The sequence below is a fragment of the Hibiscus syriacus genome, unplaced genomic scaffold, assembly GCF_006381635.1.
Source record: "Hibiscus syriacus cultivar Baekdansim isolate YM2019G1 unplaced genomic scaffold, ASM638163v2 tig00110998_pilon, whole genome shotgun sequence".
NCBI classification, from domain to species: domain Eukaryota; kingdom Viridiplantae; phylum Streptophyta; class Magnoliopsida; order Malvales; family Malvaceae; genus Hibiscus; species Hibiscus syriacus.
Window position 1 is genome coordinate 71392 of NW_024062945.1, and position 14696 is coordinate 86087.

A 14696-nucleotide genomic window follows, 5' to 3' on the forward strand; every position below is an offset into this window, starting at 1 on the left:
TACCTTTTCCGCATATTTACACTTCGGTATTTTGCGCAAAATCACGTTGAGGCCCCTGTATATTTAGCGCATTTTTATAAACTGGTCACTAAATCTTTTCAAACAATTTCGTTAAGCCCTTAATATTTTTTCGTCATTTACATTTCAATCCCTAAAGCTCTATGTTTGATATATTTCATTTTTGGTATTTAAGTTTAATTATTTTTAATTTAGTCACTAGTATGTTATATTTCCTATTTTATTTACTTCTGATTTGGGCATTCACTTTCTGTCATTTTATTTTAGCCACTAATTTATTAATATTCTAACATTTTTTTATTCGAACAAACATACTAACTTTTATTTTGTTTGTTCTTATTATTGTACTAACTTTTCAATTTTGTTGTTAATTTACTAACATTTATTTTTATTGCACAAACTAACCCCTAGCATTGAATATATGCAATTTATTTCTTTTTTTTTGCTTTATATATTTTCCAGTACTTTACTTTTTTTCATTTAATTTTCCATCATTTTATTTTAGTCCTTTTTAATTTCTAGCCTCCAATTTTCTGTATTTACCTTTTAGAATCATAAGTTATACTTTATATTGTTTGTCAGTGAGCTTGCTTGTGGAATATTTACATTTAATGCCGATATTTTTCAATATTTATGTTTTAATCTTATTTTATTTACTCTTTTATTTGTTTGGTATTTTCAATCTTGGTGGTTAGTTTAGAAAGCTTGCATGTTGGTCCTTTGTTTATGTGAATATTTGACCTTATTGTTATATGAATCACCATTGTTTTCTAATATATATGTAAATAGGAAATTTTATTATAAGGGAAATCTACGAAGACATCTCCCGACTACAAGGGAAGGTGTCTTTTCGAGGATTTTTTGCATAAATGTTTATTTTGTATTCGATAATTTTCTTTGTTCCACGTTTATTTATTTGGATTATTTTCATCTATTTTCACTTTTAATTTATTTATTTTATCTTTACAAAAATTGCGAAATAATGTCTTTTATAAGGGGAATCTATGGAAAAGTCTCCTAACTGCAAATGAAGTGCATTCCCAAAGATTGTTCACACGAAAAAGCATTAGTTATCCGAAAATTGACATTTTTTGGATAAAGTCAAATGAATAACATGATCGTAATTTAAATATATTTTTGAGTTCCTAATTCACAATATTTAAACAACATATAATAGTTTAGGTATCAAAATTTGGGCGTTGTGGGGGGTGCTTACACTTCCCCACACGTAATCGACTCCCGACTCTTAAAAATGAATCTTTGGTAAAACACAGACCATTTTTTTATCGTTTAAGGTTTCCAACCTACCTAACTTAAAGGTTGGTGGTGACTCCAAAATTAATTGTTTTCAAAATTATATTTCATCACTTTCCTCAAATTATTTTTTTTAGTCTAACGAATCCCTACGAGAAACGTTATGATAGCTTGGCAACTCCACTAGGGAATTCGAGAGCCAGGCCATAAACGATTATACATTATTTTTATTTTGGGAATTACAAATTTAAATTGTATTTAATTTACGATCCTTTTATTTATTTTGAGTTTTAACATTTTTTTAAACTAATCAATTTTTTCTATTTTAGTGATTTTAAGATTTGAACAGATTTTGGAAATTGTGAGAGTATTATTTTTGTCGTGTTTTTAAGGTTTGTGAGTTTCTCCGCACACAGAGCACGTACATTTACATATCATAAGCTCACTTACGAGCTTTGTCCCTTTTTAAGTTGAGGTGAAAGCTTAGCCTACGTGAGATAATTTATTTCTCTGTATGGTTTTAGTTAGTAATCTTTGGGGTTCATATACCTTATGTCTACGTGAGATAAATTGTTTCTCCGCATAGACATAAGGGAATTTATCATCTCGAATTGAACTCTATCCGCACGAGCCTATAATGGGCCATGATTAAGGGTTTGGTAGCCTAAGGAGGCACCGATATCAAGGACAATTCGGGTACAATTTTTTCCTGTTAGAGCCGGAACCATGCATATAGTGAACCATAGAATGGTCACCCTAGGTATATTCATATTGAACCTTTGTCTGTCAGTAGGTACCCAAATTAAGTGTACACAAAGGAGGAGCATTTATGAACCTTTCCTTTTGCTTTAAATTTTGTTGAACAAAAGCATGCGGACTAGATACCATGTGATTAGGATCATTTCATTGAAAATAATTGTTTTGGGTAGAAAGCATGTTTGGGTTGGATAGATATCTAATAAAAGCATGCTCGGGTAATGTCATGTTTGGGTAGGTGTTATATTTATCTTTAAATAGAATGTTTTAATTGTATCGATTATTTTGCCTACACTGACTGATTTGCTTTTCTTTTGTTTGTGTCATTTTTCATCCTTCTTTGCAGTGCATTTCAGAGGATCATCATTATTGCATCTGCATTTGTATCTTGGCATTCTGCAAGATCATCAAAAATAAAAGAAAGGTGTTGATTAACCGAGTAATCATCAAAATAGAAGAGCGGCCATTAAAATGGAAAAGAGTTTTCATAACAAGGAAAAGAGTTTTCATAACAAGGAAAAACACAATCCGATAGTCCGAGCTTGGTATAAAGAAGCATAAAGGACGAAATGAGACAGTTTGCCTAGGGATTATGTATCATGGATGCCCACATGTCAATGTCAATTTCAAGCAGAACGATTTACAAAAGCTGATAGAGATTTAGGAGAATTGGAGAGTAGCTACCATAGAGAAGTTTCACGAGAAATATGGTGACATGACTTATCCCCTCTATGCAAAGATAGATGAACCATTGCTTAAAGCTCTAGTCAGATTCTGGAATCCCGCATACAGTATCTTCACTTTCAATAGATAAGATTGGACACCAACAATAAAATAGTATACTACTCTATTTAACTTTGAAAGGCTCCAAGTGGATAAAATTCATTCCAGACTTCCGAAAGTCCAATCCTTCAAAAGCAAACTTGTGAAGATTACGAGTAGAGTTGAAGATTGGATAGAAGAGCACATCCAACAAAATTGAATGTCTTTCCGTGACATTGTCTTAAAAATTTTTTTTACAGATTGGAGAGATGTATAAATCTTGCACCGGTTGTCTTGACAGGGACATTCTGATTCGTAAATAACTGTCGTAGATTGGAGTGAATTCGATTCAGAGGTTCCACTCAACTACTCACCGTCTTGATTCAGAGTCAATTCTGGAATGAAGAGAAAGTTGTTTGGATCATGATTGAAATCATAAGCTAAATAAAAGGGTCAAACCGCATTCGTAGATTGATTTTTCTTATAAAGATAAAAGCTCTTTTGGATAAATGGAACTCTTTTTAAGACTGATTACTTTTGGAAATAGATACATTTTGCATTTACATTCTGCATGGCATTCATTTAAGCATTTTCACATGCATCATTCATAAAAACATGATATTAATCTGTGGAGGATTCGATGAAGTGGTTCTAACCACATTAAGAATAAAAGCAAGATACAAACAAATTAAAGAAGAATCTGAAATCAGTACGGTGGGAGCTATTTTGCTAGTTGTATGACTAAGCATTCCAAGATGATATGAGAGAAGAGTCCCCATACCTTGAGGTTTACGATGTTGAAGCCATGTACAATTACCATATAGGAAGCTCCAGACATTCCACTAAGAATTGTAAGGCACTGAAGAGAAAAAACTATAACCTGATGGATTTAGGGGTATGTACAATCGAAGATTGATGGGGGCATTGCATCTACCATTTGCATCCATAGATATTGTTTTGTTTGAACTCATTTTTGTTTTGTCTTTAATATTTGCTTAAATATTTTAATCTTTGATGATTGAAATTATGTTGCCTTCTAAGGTTGAACAATTGAACAACTTTTAATCTTTAGTTCTTCGAATATCAAATGAATTACAAATCCTTTTAATTCTTCAAAAATTATAGATTTTTGACATATGTCAAGATTAGATCTTTCTTATACCATTTAAAGCCAAAAATAAAATCTCTCAATTTTTTACCTAAAATAATTCCTGATCACTACCAAATAACCAAATTTTAACATTCCCTCTCTTTGAGACCTTAAAATATTGACTTTATCCTTTCTAGACACAAAAGTTGCACCCATACCTTTTATTGAGCCAATAAAGTCACCATCGTTTTCTTATATGCAAAACCAACATTTTTTTACCAATAAAACCTTAAGACATTGAGTACAAGATGTTCACTTGAACATGAACCTTCCTACCAGAATAAACAATGTGGGGGCATCTCGCATCAATCCAATTCCGATGATATATGAGGAATTGCTTCCAACGCTAGTTGAGAATAACATTGTAACTTCAGTTTAATCCAAACCAAGAGAGGCCCATATCCTGAAGGCCATGATATTAACGCCATATACAACCATCACATTGGGAGCTCAGGGCACACCATTGATAATTGTGAGGCATTGAAGTGTAATATCCAAGATCTGATTGATTCAGGGCATTGGTGTCCAATGTGTAATGGGGCATTCTGATCGAAAATTGGTTGGGGAATCCGTCAAGAATTTTGTTGCATTTTCATGCATATCATCTTGTTTGAATTTGTTTTTCTTTTGTTCTTCTTATGCTTAAATGTTTGTAAATCACTTGACTTTTGAACATTTTCAATAAAATGTTGTCTTCTTTCTTTAAATATCATTTTAATTAAAAACTTTTTAATAATTGAGGTTGTAAATCTTTGACAAATGATAAGATTGAACCCTGCAAAACAAGGACCCCTTGATCCTAATCCAAAGTTACACCAGACTATATACCCTTCTATAGCAGGGGCCTAGCTAATTTTCTCTTCTCATGAAGGGTCCATCAAAAGTTTTGGCATTCAGGTAAGTGTTAGGAGCAGACAAAATGGGGCAACTAGCACATGAGTTGGCAAAAGCTAATTGGTTTCTACTTCTGTTGATGACGTTCAATAATGATCATGATCTTCTCAGATGGAATGGTCAAGTAGACGAATCTAGTTTAATTCAGTTGTTTGAAAATTGAATTCTAACGATGAGATTTTCTTACCTTCAACAAACACCTGGCTAAAACAGGTCCTCCTCAACTAGCTTAAGAAATGGAATATGTATACCCAAAACAAAATATAATTTTATATATATATACAATAAAGCTGAACCATTCCGCTAAAGCAATTGGTTATAGAGGAAACTCGAAAGCCCTGGCTTTATGACTAGATTACATTCAAACCATGACATTGATCGAGTACTTTGTAATTTGGTGTTTGCTCCACTGTGGTTTTCAATTCGAAGACTTTGTGACGACATGAATCCTTCAACTAGCCAAACAAAGGCATTTATAAGATATATGTACAATAAAGCTGAATTCAGCTAGCCAAACAATGGCAAATTAAATCAAATTTACTAAATAAGAGTTTCAGTGAATATGGACTAAGGGAGTTGATAAACACCTGTTATAGTCAAACTCACACGAGCATTCAGAAATATCATTTTTAGACCGATATTTCTGCACTACCTTGACTAGAGGAGTCTAAGAAGCTTGAACAATTAAAAGATTTCAAAGAATTGAAACAAAAGTGTTCTAAAGAGTCTAGAAATTAACTATGCTAATTGTGACATTTTGTCCGTCTCCGATCAAAATGCCAAACCAAGAAATAGGGGTATGCCATGATCTTCAAGGTGTCCGAATCTATGAAACAAACCTTAGAATTTAGGTAGCCAACCTCTAAACTAACCTTTCAATCTTGATATTTATCAAAGATTTGCAACTATCAAAGATTAAAAGAGCAATTGATTCTTTTGATATCCAATGAACTTCTGTTTATGATTTGTTTCAATTGTGAAACTTAGATGGAGGTAATATTTTTTTCAAAACTCTTTTGATATTTTTTAAAATTTTGAAAATCCAAAGGAAGAAAAACATTTTCAAACAAGACAGTTCTCTAGAAGTATCTAGGAATTCAACGAATATCTCTCTGAAGCTTAAGATCGAAGTTGGGGCAAGGGAAGCTAATTTTTGGGACAAAATTTGATGGGGAAAGGAAATAACTTGTCTCAGGTCGAGGTTTGTAAGAGTACAATCTGGTGGAAAATGAAGATTGTACAATTATCGCATTGAAGACGATCACACAAATCCCTTGATAAGGCATCACACAACCTGAATGAGATCATGAGAGCTGGGAGTCAGAGAACACTTCCAATAGATGAGTACAGAAGCTACTCCATCAGATTAGTGAACAAAAAATAAATGAGAACACCATACCTTTGACCAAAAATAACAACCTGAGACAGTTTTATCCTTTCCTTACTTAACCATTTCTCAAAGATAGCTTTGATCTTGACACTTGTCAAATAGCTATAATTTATTGAAGGATTAAAAGTGTAATTAATTCTTTGATATCTAATGAACTCTTGTTTTATGATTTGTCAATTGTGAAACCTCGAAAGGGGCAATATTTTCAAATCTTGATTAAACATTTTCAAAACTCTTTTAACTGATATTTTCAGACTCTTGAAAATAAAAGAAGAAGAAAAACACTTTTCAAACAAGACAATCTCTTTGGAGTGGATCTTGGTAGTTGACATGTGGCTCTCAGACATAAAGCTCATGCTTAGAATCAGTGTTGAAGCAATAAATATCGAATATTGGGGTATCTTTGAAGTATTCAACATCGAATATTGGAGCATTTTTGGGGATTCAACATCCTGATGCGAATGATCAGATCTTCTGAAGGACTTTCCTCCACCAGTAGGAACAAGTAGATTATCAATATCCTTTGAGTTGTTTCTCTTGAAACAAATTTTGTCTATCGAGACAGTTTCTTTTAAAACAATCTTTGAGTCTGTTTCTCTGGAAACAATTTTTTTGTCTCTTTTGAGGCAATTTCATTTGAGAAAACAACTTTGAGATCATTTCCATTGAAACAAATTTTGTCTCCCTTGAGACAGTTTCTTTTTTAGTATGTTTCTCTTGAAACAAAATCAACTTTGAGTCATTTCCTTGAAACGAATTTTGGCTCTCTTGAGACAGCTTCTCTTGAAGCATCATCTGTGAGTCGATTTCTCTTGAAACCATTATCCCTAAAAATGGTTTATCGTCTTCATCACATAGGAACCGTGTCATCCCCCGACCATATCTCCTCATTATATAGGAGCAGTGTCACCCATAGATAACCAGTCATCCTCATCACGTAGGAACTGTGTTATCATCCCTAAAGATAGCATGTCATCCTCATCACGTAGGAACCATGTCATCCCCCAACCAGACCTCCTCATCACGAAGGAGCCATGTTACCCCTAGATAACCAACCTTCCTAATCGCGTAGGAACCGTGTTATCACACTTCCTAAAGATAGCCAGAACTCTTCATCACGTATGAGCCGTGTCATCCACCGACTAGATCTCCTCATCACGTAGGAGCTATGTCACCTTTAGATGACCAGACCTCTTCATCACGTGTGAGCAATGTTGTCCCCAGCAACAAACACTATCAAATTTTTAAATAAAAAAGAGAACCGGACAAAAACTGGTTATCTTTTTCGTCTTTGCCATATTCTTGTTAACACAAGAATGTGCAAAAAGGGGCAGCTGTAGACACCCATTTTTGTTCGGGTCTACCAAAAATATTATTTTATTTATTATATTATTATTATTATTATTATTAATTTATTTACATTTTTTCAGGACTACAACAATCACCTAAAGACCCAATCCCAGAGCCCAATTACAACAGATTATCCGACCAGACCCACCAACCCGGTTCGAACTGACCCGGTTCAGGTCCCCATTCCCTGTCCACCGAACACCATGCCTTACTCCAGTCCTTGTCGTTCCAGCAGCTCCCATACTGTGCCCATGCTTCCACACCAACCGGGCAACCCTTACCTGGGACAATACTCTGGCACCACCAAATATCAATAGAAATCAGCAGAGAGATTGTTTTTGTTTTCAATTATGTAAGGGTATATAACCCGGAATTAAAAACAATGTAAAAATTTTATCAACAATTAGCAATAAAAAAAAAGAACGGAATATTGTTTCAATGAAAGAGGTATTCTCTAGTTTTTTAAATTCTCGATTTATTCGTTAAATCCTTGAAATGCAAATAAGAAATATAATTTAATTTATGCTTTTGTTCTTCGTTGTTCGTTGTATGCTAATTCGATGCTTTAAAAAATAAATAAATAAATAGAAAGACGGATGTAGAGGTACCTGGTTGCTGGTGTTTCGTCGGGGTAGTAGAGTCATCAGCGTTTGGTCTGAGTTGTGGCGCCACTGTTCGTGGTGGTCGACCATGTGGTCGCTTCCTCTACCAAGGATGATAAGAAGAGGTTAGGCTCGTTTTTCATCGGGGTTTACTGGCGATGGGTTTCAGTGCCGTCGATGGTGACTAGTCGAGGGGATTGGCCACCCATACATGGTGGCCTAAGCGTCAGGCTTCGATTTTTTGGGGATCGACCACCGTTTGTGGAAAGAGTAGATGGAGGCTAGGGATTTGTTGAGTCATCGGGCAGAATAAAAGTTGGGAAAGGGGAGAATTGTTTTTATTTTAGATTTTGGGTTAATCTCACCTAGGGTCCTCTATTTCTTGCCATCTTTTATAGTGGTCGCTTAAAGTGTTGGGTTATTCACGTTCAAGCCCTCTCAACTTCTGTCGTGTTTTGCATAATAATCATCAAACTTTTACGTAAAATCACGCTTAAGCCACTCTACCTTTTCGCATATTTACACTTCGGTCACTAAACTTTTACGCAAAATCACGATGAGGCCCTTGTACATTTAGCTCGTTTTTATAAATTGATCATTAAATCTTTGCGAAAAATTTCGTTAAGCCCTTAATATTTTGTCGTGTCTTACATTCCAGACCCTAAAGCTTTATATTTGATATATTTCATTTTTGGCATTTAAGTTTAATTATTTTTAATTTAGTCACTAGTATGTTATATTTCCTATTTTATTTACTTTTGATTTGGGCATTTCACTTTCTTTTATTTTATTTTAGCCACTGATTTATTAATATTCTAACATTTTTTTATTCGAACTAACATACTAACTTTTATTTTGTTTTTTCTTATTATTATTCTAACTTTTCATTTTGTTGTTAATTTACTAACATTTATTTTTATTGCACAAACTAACCCCTAGCCTTGAATATATGCAATTTATTTCTTTTTTTTTCTTTATTTATTTTCTAGTACTTTACTTCTTTGTCATTTAATTTTCCATCATTTTATTTTAGTCCTTTTTAATTTCTAGCATCCAATTTTCTATATTTACCTTTTAGCATCTTAAGTTATACTTTATTTTGTTTTAGTCACTGAGCTTGCTTGTGGAATATTTACATTTAATGTCGGTATTTTTCAATATTTATGTTTTAATCTTATTTTATTTACTCTCTTATTTGTTTGGTATATTCAATCTTGGTGGTTGGTTTAGAAAACTTGCATGTTGGTCCTTAATTTATGTGAATATTTGACATTATTTTTATATGAATCACCATTGCTTTCTAATATATATGTAAATAGGAAATTTTATTGTGAGAGAAATCTACGAAGACATCTCCCGACTACAAGGGAAGGTGTCTTTTCGAGGATTTTTCGCATAAATGTTTATTTTGTATTCGATAATTTTCTTTGTTCCACATTTATTTATTTTGATTATTTTCAACTATTTTCACTTTTATTTTATTTTATTTTATCTTTTATTTGTTTGGTATTTTCAATCTTGGTGGTTGGTTTAGAAAGCTTGATATTGGTCCTTTATTTATGTGAATATTTGACCTTATTTTTATATGAATCACCATTGCTTTCTAATATATATGTAAATATGAAATTTTATTATGAGGAAATCTACGAAGACATCTCCCGATTACAAGGGAATGTGTCTTTTCAAGGATTTTTCGCATAAATGTTTATTTTGTATTCGATAATTTTCTTTGTTCCATGTTTATTTTGATTATTTTCATCTATTTTCACTTTTATTTTATTTTATCTTTACGAAAATTGTGAAATCATGTCTTTTGTGAGGGGAATCTATGGGAAAGTCTCCTAACTGCAAATGAAGTACATTCCGAATGATTGTTCACACAAAAGAGCATTAGTTATCCGAAAATTGACATTTTTGAATAAAGTCAAATGAATAACAAGATCGTAATTTAAATATATTTTCGAGTTCGTAATTCCCAAATTTTAAACAACATATAATCGTTTAGATACCAAAATTTGGGCGTTGTGGGGTGTTTACCCTTTCCCACACGTAATCGACTCTCAACTCTCAAAAATGAATCTTTGATAAAACCCAAACTATTTTTTTGTCGTTTAAGGTTTTCAATCTACCTAACTTAAAGATTGGTGGCGACTACAAAATCAATTGTTTTCAAAATTATATTTCATCACTTTCTCCAAATTAATTTTTTTAGTCTAACGGATTCCCCTACGGGAAAAGTTATGACATGGGCTTTAACCAACATCGGCTGACAATGCTTGGAGTGGCTAATGATATTGGTGAAAGCGTTGGACTCCTCCCTGGTATCAATTGTAACAAGTTCCCGCCTTGGATTGTTCTTTTATTGGTTCTTTAGCTTGCTTCTTGGGTTATGGTGTTCTTTGGCTCGCTCTTAGCCGAACTGTTCTAAATCTTCCTTATTGGCTTGTAACTTTAATTCTTTACATCTGCACTTTGACCTGGAATTTGATTTCATCCTTGATTTAGATGAGTTTGCCTTAGATTTTTTTTACTGATTTGAATGCTTTTAAATATTGATTTTACCTGTGTCAATGAAAGACAATTTCTTTTTTGGGAGATAAATCTAAAGCTCTTTTAATCAGGACTCATAGTTATGCTCTACTGTAATAATCGATACAAATTGATAAAGTTTGTTTGAGGTGTCCTTGTTGCTTTGAAATATTAGAAAGGTTATTTTTTTCCCCCAAGTGAAAACATTGTGCTTATTGTAAATTCATTGTGAAACTGAGCTTTATCATGCGTTGCTTGATACTTTAAAAAAGTAGGAAATTTCGTTATAACCTGATGAAAGTGATGGTCCGAAAACTACAAGTGGAATGGTAGCGTGTAGTTCAAAACTAGTTTCCCAACAATTTTGTTACGCTGAAAGAGTCCAAAATCTTCGCTTTAATTAGAGAAAACTATTCTTTCCTTTCGGTTTCTTTCAAGTACATCTTCCATGTACAGAAACATATAGCTGACTTGTAGTAATGTTTAATAGCTTTTACATGTGAACCTAGTCCGGAAAAGACTCGGTTTGAAGAAGGCAACCGATGATGGATCAATGAGAAGTAATATTTGATGCCATGAATTTTGCTTTCTATTCCTCTCTTTTTTTATTATTGTTTTTGCTCCTATTGTCTCCAGATCTATTTGTAATATTGTCTCCTAGAATTGTTAATAAAATTCCTAATTTGATAGCTCTCTAGTTAAATAAGAGTTAGGAGTGAGTGTATCCTTTTAGTTTACGTATCGCCTGATCATACCTGACATGAACTAAAATATTAGTTTAATTAAAATTTTAATTTCATTCTTTTAGATGGTTTTGTCAGTGCATTCCCTTTTAATCTTTGTATTTAAGATTTACAAATTTTATCCACCATACCCATATTGGAGCAGTGCATGTTCTTTGTTTATCAATGTTGCAAAGAAACATCAGTTTCACCAAATGTAACTGGATATGTAAAAATTCAAAAATTATATGTTTTCAGTCGCTATCTCTTGGTAATTTTAATCAGCAATTGGCTAACGATTACTATTTTCATTTTCTACTATTCTGCAGCTATGGCTTGCACTTTGTGTAGCTACCAACAGTAGTTCTTGGTTGAGCACTGCAGTGCTCGTCACGAATAAGAGAAATTTCCCCGTCAGTTGAGGAACAGTTTCTGGTATCCTCAAGGGCTATGCTGGGCTAAGTGCTACAGTATTTACAGATATTTACGGCACCATACTTCGGAAGTCCTCTTCTAACCTTTTGATGTTTCTTTCATTTGGTGTCCCTATTCTTTGCTTTCTCATGATGTACTTTGTTAGGGCTTGTACTCCCACCTTTGGTGCAGACTCCACGGAGAGTGGCCATTTTCTTTTTATCCAAGTTGCGAGTGTGGTTCTTGGCTTGTATGTTTTAACGACCACGATATTAGATCCTATTCTTCATCTTTGGTGCTGAGATTTCTTCTGCCATACTTGTCGGAATGGTTGTCCTTCTCATAGCTCCTCTTGCTATTCCCGTAAAGATGACTATTTGTCCCTCGAGGATCAGCAAACCATAGATACCTAACCAACCAGTTGCGTCTTCAGATGAAACCCTTCAAGGGAAGGCAATGCAGATAAAACAGAACCACTGTTGAAGTCATCAGAATCCGTGACATACCTGGGAAGTTTTCGTGAAGGTGATGAGGCATCGAAGGTGGCCATGCTTCTTGCTGTGGGTGAGGGGGCAGTTAAGAAGAAGAGAAGGCCTAAAAGGGGGGAGGATCAAATTTACTGAAGCTGTAGTCAAAGCTGATTTCTGGCTTCTTTTCTTGGTTTACTTCACTGGTGTTGGTTCGGGTGTGACTGTTCTCAACAATCTGGCTCAGATAGGGATTGCACAAGGTGTATACAACACTCTTTTCAGCTTTTGTAACTTTATTGGCTGTCTTGGCGGAGGTGTTGTATCGGAACATTTTTGTCAGGTAAGGGAATACATTTGATTGACAAATTTATTTAAATATGCTTCTTTTATACTGGTTACTTCGCTTCCAAGCTATGAACTCTTTGAGCATAAAGTAAATTTGGCATGCACCAATATAACGTTTTCATATGTTCATGCCTAGGTCGCCTAATATTTTTTTTTGTTATTTGCAGATCAACACTGGTTCCCCGCACCCTTTGGATGACATGCACTCAAATGATCATGGTCATTACATACCTTCTTTTTGCGTCAGCTATTGATGGTATATTATATGCTGCAACCGCATTACTAGGAATATGCTATGGTGTTCAATTCTCCATCATGATCCCAACTGTCTTTGAGCTTTTCGGTTTGAAGCATTTTGGTATATTTTACAATTTCATGTCACTAGGAAATCCCCTTGGAGCATTCCTCTTCTCGGGGCTCCTAGCAGAATATATATACGATACTGAGGCCGCAAAGCAGCATGGACTCAATCTGATCTGTTCAAGCATTTCGTGCATTGGTCCAAACCGCTGTCGCAACCGTCTTTCGGTTGGGCCCCGGAATTGGGCTTCGACTTGAAAAATATAGATTGGAGTCGCCACCGATCATTTATTTAAAACAAATGGGTTGATCGGATACCCTATTTCTTACATGATCTGCGTCTTTCCAAAGATGTGTCGGGTTTGAGAGTCGGTTACGGTCAAGGAAAGGATGCCCCAACTGCAAAAGGTGAACCGCTGGTTGTCAACAAACAACTTCTTAATTTCAGAGCCAATTTCAACTTCACAACGAAGGATATTGGACTCCAGACAACGCAAGTTCAACTTCACGACGAAGGGACCACTGGTTGTCAACAAACAATTTCCCAATTTCAGAGCCAATTTCAACTTCACAACAAAGGATATTGGACTCGAGACAACACAAGTTCAACTTCACAACGAAGGGACGGCTGGTTGTCAACAAACAATTTCCCGATTCCAGAGCCAATTTCAACTTCACGACGGAGGATATTAGACTCGGAACAATGCTACTTACTTGGATTTCAACTTCACGACGAAGGATATCCAATTCCAGGCTCAATTTCACGACGAAGGGGTCACCCGCGGTTTCAACTTCACGACGAAGGGAATCGTGCACACAAACATCATCCATCTTTAGATTGGATTTCAACTTCACGACGAGGGATATCCAACTCAAATAAGGATTATATGTCAACAAAGACCTTCGAGTTCGACTACGCTCAGCTCCAAGGCACATCATTTACAGCATAACTCAAGGCTAGAAGAGTTATCTGCCATCAAAATTGTCGAGTTCGATTCCATTCAGCTCGATGACACATCAATCGCACTACTTTTCGGTTGTAGTCGAGGTTTTCAAGTCAAGAAGAGGACCTGGGTTAGCCGTGCCTGAGTGACAAGCAACCATTTTCAAGCAGCATAGCTTAAGTCAAGAAAAAGCTATCTGTCAATGAAGATTTTTGAGTTCGATTCTGATCCAAGGTCTTTAAACCGAGAAGAAGATCGAAGGGCAACGGGAAGCCACGTGCTGATTCAAATTCCGAACTACAGCTTCAATTTCATATCATTTCAAGATGAACTCAACTTCACGATGGAGGAGTCATCCGTAACTCAATTTGATAGGGAGTTATTGAAACATCAGAGTCAATTTTCAACTCCACTGAACGAAAAGTGTGTCTTTTAATCTTTTCCCTATCCCTGTTATACGACTATGGGCAAAGAGGGGCAGCTGTCAACACACCTTTTCGTCCTACTAGGATTCAAACTCCTAAAAATAAGATAGAATTTTGCTAGGATTCAAACTCCTAAAAATAGGATAGAGTTCTACTATTATTTAAACTCCGGATCCACAAGCATATGAAATGTTATACGACTACGGATGACTCCTCCATCGTGAAGTTGAGTTCATCTTGAAATGATATGAAATTGAAGCCGTAGTTTGGAATTTGAATCAGCACGTGGCTTCCCGTTGCCCTTCGATCTTCTTCTCGGTTTAAAGACCTTGGATCAGAATCGAACTCAAAAATCTTCATTGACAGATAGC

General features: G+C 34.8%; 1 pseudogene; it reads left to right on the top strand.

Annotated features, from left to right (window-relative positions):
* Positions 1-10421: 10421 nt before the first annotated feature.
* Positions 10422-12910, top strand: LOC120149233 (annotated as a pseudogene).
* The last annotated feature ends 1786 nt before the right edge of the window (positions 12911-14696 follow it).